General features: G+C 36.1%; 1 long non-coding RNA gene across 1 annotated transcript; it reads left to right on the forward strand.

Moving 5' to 3' along the window:
* The first annotated feature begins 3,928 nt into the window (after positions 1 to 3,928).
* On the forward strand, positions 3,929 to 9,335 carry LOC111083957. The gene is made up of 2 exons (XR_002609324.1): positions 3,929 to 4,249; positions 7,511 to 9,335. It is a non-coding gene; the product is annotated as an uncharacterized LOC111083957 (long non-coding RNA).
* Positions 9,336 to 10,245: the final 910 nt, after the last annotated feature.

The following is a 10,245-nucleotide window of genomic DNA, read 5'->3' on the forward strand; positions in this document are numbered from 1 at the left end:
ACTGAACCCACCAACAGAGACGTGTCCATTAGACTGAACCCACCAACAGAGACGTGTCCATTTGACTGAATCCACCAACAGAGACGTGCCCATTTGACTGAACCCACCAATAGAGACGTGTCCATTAGACTGAACCCACCAACAGAGACGTGTCCATTTGACTGAATCCACCAACAGAGGCATGTCCATTTGACTGAACCCCCAACAGAGATGTGTCTATTTGACTGAATCCACCAACAGAGACGTGTCCATTTGACTGAATCCACCAACAGAGGCGTGTCCATTTGACTGAACCCACCAACAGAGACGTGCCCATTTGACTGAACCCACCAACAGAGATGTGTCCATTTGACTGAATCCACCAACAGAGACGTGTCCATTTGACTGAACCCACCAACAGAGATGTGTCCATTTGACTGAACCCACCAACAGAGACGTGTCCATTTGACTGAATCCACCAACAGAGACGATGTCCATTTGACTGAATCCACCAACAGAGGCATGTCCATTTGACTGAACCCACCAACAGAGACGTGTCCATTTGGCTGAACCCACCAACAGAGATGTGTCCATTAGACTGAACCCACCAACAGAGATGTGTCCATTTGACTGAACCCACCAACAGAGATGTGTCCATTTGACTGAACCCACCAACAGAGACGTGTCCATTTGACTGAACTCACTAACAGAGATGTGTCCATTTGACTGAACCCAGCAACAGAGATGTGTCCATTTGACTGAACCCACCAACAGAAATGTGTCCATTTGACTGAACTCACCAACAGAGACGTGTCCATTTGACTGAACCCACCAAGAGTGATGTGTCCATTTGACTGAACCCACCAACAGAGATGTGTCCATTTGACTGAACCAACCAACAGAGACGTGACCATTTGACTGAACCAACCAACAGAGACATGTCCATTTGACTGAACCCACCAACAGAGACGTGTCCATTTGACTGAACCCCTACAACATCATTGCAGCTTTTACTTATACTTCTTCAAACCTACTGTTTTGACTCCTTATCATGTATGACAACTTCACCTTTAATTGTACTGCTGTGGTGAAGCTAGATAGACTTTCAGCATATCTAAAAGAATGCAAACATAATCCTAAATGTATAAGGATGTGGGCTGGTTGTTTCTATAGATGAGCTCAAAATCCCTGCTGAATAATAGACAACAATAGGATGAAAAATAATCTGAAATTACTTAAAAATTAAAAAGATTATTTGGGCCATGAGATCATTTAGGTTGGTCAAAAATGGTTTTATGTTATCACATATGTCAGATGTGGAATGTAGTTAAATTTAGAAAATGTAAAATAAATATTTGTAAAAAGATCTACCATTGTAAACAAAACAGAATTTAAAGTTAGTGAACGTTTTTTATGAATCTCTGTGTTGTAATACTATTAGCAAAATCTGAGTTTTAAAGTTTTTGTTCTAGTGCTTATACATGTTTTGTATGGCATCCAGTGTGTGGTTATTTTTGTTTATAAAGCTTCTTTTTTTGTAACAGCAGTTACAACATTTATTTCTTTATGACACCTTATGGCACAAACAATGTGCATATAATATTTAATTTTTAAAGCTTTTTTAAGAGTTTAAGAATTGTGAAATAATATACATCCATCCATTTATATATATATAATTACATGTGGTGTCCACAGACAGTGCTCAAGTTATACATTTACAATAGAAGCATTGGTTAAGTACACAGAGTACTGAACAGGTCATTGAAAAACTGTATGTGAGTTTTAAACTGGTTTTACAGGTAACACTGATTGAGAGACCTATTTTCATAAACATTATGGTCTCTAGCAATGTAAGTCTTAATAAGAATATATAGTTTTTCTATTTTGATTTTTATACAAGAAAATTTAAAGCCCAAACACTCCTACTTATTTATAAGAAAAACCATCAATAATCGTTTTGAACAAATTGTATTTACAATATTTTAGGTATGTTCCCAAAGTATTTGTTTAACTCAAAATATATAGTTTTTATTGTTCACTTTTCATAAACTGTGAGGATCATGTTTTAGGCTTTAAGTAGTATTTAGAAAAATCTGGTAGTTTCTAACCACTGGTTACATGCTAATAAAATTCTCATACCTTAACTCTAAATGAAAACAAATTGCTCATGACAATACTGAGTATTTACTTTATTGGTCATATAGGTAGAGGGCTAGTCTGAATTAAAGTTTTTAATAGAAATTAACAATGAGTTGTTTTATAAAGCTTATTTCAAACATTGAAGAATAACATAATGGCAAACGTTTTAACAGCTATTTCAACTTTTGATTTTCCATTGCATGACCAGAAAAACGTTTTACGTTTGTGGAAGAAGCTGTAGACTCTGATGTGAAACAATTTAGTTTTTATAGTTATATAGAAAATAATCTTTGGTTTTAACCTTTAATATAACAAGTCACATCTACCAAGTAGAATCACCAAGTTTATGAAAAGTTATCTTCAGGGATTATTCATATTGGTAATATTATTTGATTTTCAGGTATTTGTTGAATGAAAATCATTAGATTTTTTTTTTTACTTGAGAGTCACAACTGTTTCAAAGAGCTAAGACTTTGTTAGAAAGTCATCAGCAGAAGATGAAGGAATTTCAACAGGAACTAAACAGAAATAGCTCTGTAATTTTCCTATGAACATATTTACTCAATGATGTTATGGGAATTGATAGTTCATGGTTTCAGAATTTTGTTGTGTCAGTGGTTTTGAAGAAAGCATTATAGTCAGTAACTTACTTATCATATTGAAAAATAATTACTTGGTAAATATAATTAATTTTGTTTTTGTTTATTTTTCAATTGTCAGTGGAAAAAGTGACATTTAAGAGGTAGATTATGGTCTATTTTTGAGCTGAAACATTTGTCCATTCTTGATGACAAATGTATTAGAAAATTTCTAATTCATATTTTCCAAGAACGTATATCATCAACTGTTTTTTTTAACTTTTTGATACAAGGAAAATAATTTGTTAAGCAGATCAGTTAGCACATGATAAAAACCTTGTTTTTCTTATTAAATTTCGTATTTGTGGTGGTATTATTTTCTGTATTGTGGATACATATATGTATATTTGTTTAGTTGAAAATAAATTTAAATGAAATATTCTTATATTAGTTCAGATTGTAACTTTTAGAATGAGATAATCATCAGCCTGTTCAGAGCTAAATGTTCAAATTTGAAAAGATTTTTTTCAAGTTCTGACACATTTACAGTTACTGTCTACAAATGAACATTGTATTGAACAAACATGCATTTTTCTCATTTGTTAAATTTAGAAGATATATTTTTGATACAGTACCTTACCTCCATTCACATAATAGCTTTTCTCATTCAGTGCTGCCCTCTATATGCAAAATTTTTTGCTGATCACTAACCTTGAAACTCCCATCTATCCCATAATCAATGTGGCTTACTGTATCTTCCCATGTAAATTATCATGTGACAATCCTCACCAATAGGAGTGCAACATACACTCCTGATGGAGGCTACTTCCTCTATTCCAAGGGTTCCTGACCAGGGGTGTTGGCACCCCCTGGGGGCACGAAATGAGGGTTCAGAGGGTGCATGGAAGAGGCCTATACAAGGTCCATTTTCCCTCAAATGTTGCCAAGAAGAAATGTCTAATGCACACTTTTTAGGGGAGGGGTGCGAGGGCTTCCTTAGGGGATGTGAGGGCCACAAAAGGTTAGGAAACACTGCTTTATTCGATTTTGTCTAACAATCACTTCTCGTTAGACAATCATTGAATTTGGACGTTTTAAATTTTCATTGGAATTTATGTGATACTTGCTTTCCTTTTTGAAGTAGTACTTTCAAGTTTCTACAATTCTTTGTTAACTGTAGTTTATTAACAAGTTAACTTGCCTTTTTTTTTTCTTTGGTTTGACAGATTGTTTCAAACCTTTATATATATAACTTCAGAATTTCATGTTGTGATTTCTGCTACTATAACTACTACTTCAAATGTCATGACACAAGCTTCAGGAATGGGGTCTCAGCTGAGGATGTCTTGACTTTCCTTTGTCGGGAGATTGAACTTTACATGGGCCATCCCTTTTCTCTCAATGCTGTCCAGGCACTTCCAGTGCCAGTGGAACCCATTCACGATGACAAGGATTTTGACAGCCTGTTTCCACCATCCACTGCTGTGCAAGCCTGTGCCTCTCCTGAGGAATCAGCTAGACCCCCATCAGCCTTCTTGGTTTTGAATTCTCAGGTATGTTACCTTTTATCTATATCCCCAGTTTCATGTCCCACCCTTTCACTGTAATGCACCACCACATTGCCCAAGTACTGTGTTTTTTCCCCCTTCTCCAGATATCAGGGTTCATGCTGATCATTTCTTGTCTCAAATGAGGTCAGGGTCCATTATGCCCTAACTCCTTAGGCTTCAGATTATTATGACTTGGCTTACCATCAGACTGACTTTCTTTTTCTGGACTCTCGGCAGTTTGAGTTTCTTCTGCCTGTGTGGAAGCTGATCCTGAGAGTTCTTTGACCTTCTCTCAGGTCCAGTTTCCTACCTTTGTTTCACCTGTACTTCTCTCCTTTGGTACCTTTCATCCATCCACCTCATTTCTGAGAACATCAATCATTCCCCTGAGGGGTTTTGGAGGATACCTCTACCCTAATTTCCTCCATGTTGGTGCATTTATCCTGCTCTGCCGTATCCCTTCACACGTTACTTTTTTGCTGCTGGGTTCTCTTGGGTGGGGATGCTCTCTTGTCTCAGGTGTCTCTGCCATCCACTTATCTAAGTGTCCTGCAGATGGGGCCCCTTTTCTGTATGGACCTGTTTTTGGAAATATCCCTGACTCATTGGAGTGGAATTTGAGCGACAAACTGAACACTCTTCTTTGGTTGCTCATTTGTCTCCAACTGCTCCCATTCCAGCTTCTAACCCTTGCTTGTTCCCTCCTGAGATCTTTTGGTGAGGTATTTTGCTCACCATCATACCCATTGCTGCCAACAGTTCTGGTGACTATTTTGTGGGTGCTGGCTCAGTTAAAGCTTGTATGTATGGTTTTGTCTACCTGTTGCAGGAATTCACTCCTGTTCCCTGAGTGATCCAGGTACCCTCAGGTGAAATGTTTTCCAGCTCCTCACCTTGCCTTCCAGTGGCACAGTGGTATGTCTATGGACTTACAATGCTAGAAACTGGGTTTTGATACCAATGGTGGGCAGAGCACAGATAGTCCATTGTGTTGCTTTGTGTTTAACTTCAAATAACAACTACCCACCTCCATACCTTCCTGATCCTGTGTCCTTCCCTTTTTATGGGATCCTTCTACTTGTCAGTGTCTGTCTGAGGTGTTTCAGACTCTACTCTGACAGTGTGCCATAGAGGCTGTTGGTCTTCCTTCTCAGGGATTTTACTCCAGACTTTATGTCATACTCAAAATCAGACATGTCTCAGCACCTTACTTTTGTTCGGTGATCAAGGTTTTTGCCTGACTTGTACATTCTCAGGGTCTGAGCTTCCACCACTACATGGGATGGGTGGCTTCTGTTAGCTCTTTCTGAATCTTTATCTTCTCACCTTTCTTGCCTACTTTTAACTGAATCAGCTCATGTGGGTGGGGTTATCAACGTGGAAAAGTTTTTCCTTATACCTACCTAATATCTTATCTACTGGGTGTTTTTCAGCATCTATCTCAGACAGGACCAACCTTCTTCCTGCTGTCTACATTTGATGGATCTTCCATATTCTCTCTTCTACATCACTTTCTGCATGCAAGGTTCTGCACAAATGCATTCTCTTCAATGCATGTTGTACAACCAGTGGAATCTTGATTGGAATCCCTTGGACTCCTCAATTACTCTCCCTCCTTCTATCCTTGACAATCTCTGTTGGTGGTTGGACAGAGACAACACTATGATGGGGGTGCTGCTTCCTCCTCCTTGTTCAGATTTGCATCTGTCCACCATCAGGAGGCTTCCCGATAGTGGTCTTTCACCAAATAGTCCTTCCATATCAAGATTTTGGAGCTTCTGGCAGTACATCATGCTTTGAGTCTTTTCTTGCCCTTTGTTCTGAACAAATTGGTTATGATCCATTCTGACAACTCTACTGTAGTCTCGTTTATCAATTGCCGAGGGGGCATCCATTCTTGTTCACTTTGTTCTCAAACATTGGAATTCCTTTATTGGGCCCACACGCTTCATATACATTTCATGGCATGTCATGTTCCAGGTGCCTTTAACATTGTAGCAGACCATCTTTTCAAATCCAATCAAGCTTTCCCCATGGAGTAAACTTGTGAATAGATTCGGTGTATCCATGCGTGTAGCATCTTTTTTGTCTCGTTCTATTTGCTGTTCTCCTTCACTGTCTCTCTCTTAGTGGATTTCATCATGCTGCTTCTGTTTTTTCCATTGCAGGTTATCATGCAGCCTTATCCAATACTTTCTGTTTTTTTCAGGTACCATTTTTTCCCTCTCCTACCATTTCCCTGTTACTGCATTCCTTCTGGATTAGTCGACCTCCCCATTGGGTGGTCCTTTTGGATTGGGATGTCACTATCATTCTCCACTCTCTTACCCTCCATTTGAGCCTTTGACCTCCTGTTCCAAGTATCACCTATCCCTTCAGACAGTTCTTTCTTATCTTTGCCTGTTGATGTTGTTGGTCTGAGATCTTTATCATTGGTATTTCATGTACTCTTTTTCCATTCCACATATGTTCTCTTTTGTCCGGATCAATCATTCCTGCACAAATCTTTGGTGGCTCATGAGGGGAATTCTTCAATTCTCTCAATTTCCCTTCCATCTATTTCACACCTCTATTCCTGGTTGGATCTGGATAGACTTCTATGTTCTGTTCATGTTCTTTCTTGTTATATTGTCTGCACAGCTTTCTTCCATGTTTGATTTCTTTATTTTACTGAACATGTTGCATCCTATCTGATTGAATTGGTTATATGTTTACATGTTTGATTTCTTTATTTTACTGAACTTGTTGCATTCTATCTGATTGAATTGGTTATATGTTTACATGTTTGATTTCTTTATTTTACTGAACATGTTGCATCCTATCTAATTGAATTGGTTATATGTTTACTTGTTTGATTTCTTTATTTTACTGAACATGTTGCATCCTATCTGATTGAATTGGTTATATGTTTACTTGTTTGATTTCTTTATCTTACTGAATATGTTGCATCCTATCTGATTGAATTGGTTATATGCTTACTTGTATGATTTCTTTATTTTACTGATTATGTTGCATCCTATCTGATTGAATTGGTTATATGTTTACTTGTTTGATTTCTTTATTTTACTGATTATGTTTCATCCTATCTGATTGAATTGGTTATATGTTTACTTGTATGATTTCTTTATTTTACTGATTATGTTGCATCCTATCTGATTGAATTGGTTATATGTAGATATAATATTTAAGAAAAGTGTTGAATATAGGATATATTATAAATTTTAACAACTGTAAAATATAAGAAAATTTTGTGTAATTTTTCAGGAAATGCCACAAGTCTGATGTTTCATAGAACATGAGTGTAAAGAGCTGGGGTTTCTTCAAAGTTGCAAATGAAGATTTCTGCTGCTGTTAATGTCATGTATCAGTCTCAAACCATCCAGTTTTTCACTGATTCCAAGAGAAAGAAAATAGATGATGTTTTAGTCAAATTCAATATTGATGCTATGCTTCCATTGAATATCATGAAGCATGAATCCTTTAAGAAGTTTGTTGATGAGCTTGACAAACACTATAGTCCTCCTGGAAAGAAAGGAATTTTAAATCAAATCATAGAAATACAAAGAAGTGAAGTCATTTCTTCAAGATGACCTGTCAAAAACTAATAATGCAGCAATTGCACACAATGCATAGACATCATTAAATACAAAGCTATGATACATTAAACGTTAGTATATTTCTCCAGAATTGGAATTAAAAACAGTAGTTTTGATAACAGAACTGTTTCCAGGCTTCCAGGCAGGAGAAAATGTTGCAGACAGCTGCTGAGAAATGGAATATAGGTGAACATATTGTACTGACGGTTCAGCCAGTATGTGCAGAAAGAATGTACCGTATTGAATTGGACATGTGTTAGTTGCTACAGGCATTGTTTAAACTTAGTAGTGATGAATTCTGTCATCATTACAGAAGTAGCAAGGTTGGTAGGCAAGGGAAGAACTGTTGTGACTTGTTTCCACAAGGGCCTTTTTGTCACTGAAATCCTCATGTCTTAAGTTTCTGCTTAGACATGAAACTTCTTCTTCCTGAAGCATTGTATGACCACAGGCTGATAAAAGGTATTCCCAGTTGGTGGAACAGTATTTTGAACATGCTGAAACTGTTTTCTGAGTAAACTTAAGCTTTACATGTTACCGTAACTGATTGTATTTTTGGAAAAAGAGGGTGGGAAGTATGAATTAAACTGTTCACTTATGAAAAGCTGGGTGTTGTAGAGTCCTTGATAAATGTGAGAGACCCTTGTGAGATGGTTACTGAATTGTTGTCTGCAGAGAAAGAACTGACACACAACTGGTCATTCCATGTATACTTAAACAAGAAAGGGTAATTTAAACGAATGAAGATGGCAAGCCTGTCATTGTGAAGGTGAAATCTGAGTTTAGAAAGCTAATGAACCATAGAATGCAAGACAGGGATGTGGTCTTGCTACTTTGTCACTTGTGTCCTTTTATAAATTGTCTACAATTTATTTCAAAGGATGTACAGGAGAAAGCTGACTGTTTACTGTACAGTGAAGTATGTGGAATTACTTCTAATGCTTCAGTGAAAAAAAGGAATCAGATGAACCCTTCAATTCATCCACAGATAATGTTCTTCCAACTTTACTTATGGATGAATCGCTGTATTCACCTTATTCAAGAGATAAAAAAACTAAAATCATAAAACTGTTCCTGGTACTATATTATTTGTGAAATATCATGTTATGAAGTAGATGGGTACCTTACACTTGACCTAGTTCAGGTTGATCTGTCAATCTTGTGGAAAGACAATGAAAACACCTTTTTAAGAATAGCCATTGTTGCAAAGAATATCTATTCATCCGTGCTTCAAGTGTTTCATCTGAGAGAATCTTTAGTCTGGCTTTGTTTTGATAAAAGGATCACAGTTGAAACCAGAAAATGTTGACTTTTATTTTTGAAGAACTCTTTTATGTCAACTGTGAAGAAGACTAACAACTGATAGTTAATTGAAAGTGAAATGCCTAAAAGATAAGTTTTTGAGTATTCTAATTAATTTAAAATGTCTAAAGTTTTTGTGAATGCATGTATGTTCCAGTCACTAGTCGATTAAAACTGAGAAATTTAGAGTATTGAATTTGTTTATGATAAATATTTTACTGTCTCAGGTTAATTCCAAATAGATAAAAAAAACTGGTTTAATGTTTTTTTACTTCTAATTTAAAGAACATACATTAACATAATCACACAATAGTTCATCCTAACATACATACAAAGGGTACTTATATTATTCATGATTTATAAAAATAATATCCATATCATAAAAAACAATTAATAATTGATCACTGATTGCTTTTGAAAAACCAATGATCAATCATGACTTGAGGAACTGATTCCTAACACTGGATTTAAGATTCAGTACTTTGGGGATACAACAGACAAAAATTATTGAAAGTCTGAAAGTTGTATGTAAATGAATTCATGGAAAGCAGGGTGTTATTGTGATGGCAAGTAAAACCAATCTGATAAATGTAGACTTGCTCCTTAACCCTGGGTTAGTGATGTTTTTTATGCATAGTGTAAAATGACATTGAGCCCCATCTTTTTCTACAACATAAATTCCCATCAGTAGTCAATAATTTGGTGATCTGTTCTCATTTTGATATTTAGAACCTTTTTTCTTTGTATTCTAGACATAATATTATGTTTTGGCTAATTTGTTTTTTCAAAACAAAAATTTATGTTTTTAACGCTTTTGCATTGGTTTTTGTGGATACTAATGTACTAGTTGTTATCATTTACATTTTTTACTTACACTAACCTTTTGTGATGTTTTAAAACAAGCGGGAATTAGATTCAGTAAATTAATATTTGTACCTCTGTAGCCAGTGTGATTGAAGTGTTGACATTTATGTTTGGTTTAAATGCAATCATTGTTATTTGTTAGTTTCACATTTTTGTATGAGGTGATGGTTTGTAGTAGAGCTACAAAATTAGTAACATCCATTTTCTCTATCAGTGGGAAGTTGGGTACCTAAACAA

This window comes from Limulus polyphemus, unplaced genomic scaffold, assembly GCF_000517525.1.
Source record: "Limulus polyphemus unplaced genomic scaffold, Limulus_polyphemus-2.1.2 Scaffold147, whole genome shotgun sequence".
In the NCBI taxonomy this organism is placed as follows: domain Eukaryota; kingdom Metazoa; phylum Arthropoda; class Merostomata; order Xiphosura; family Limulidae; genus Limulus; species Limulus polyphemus.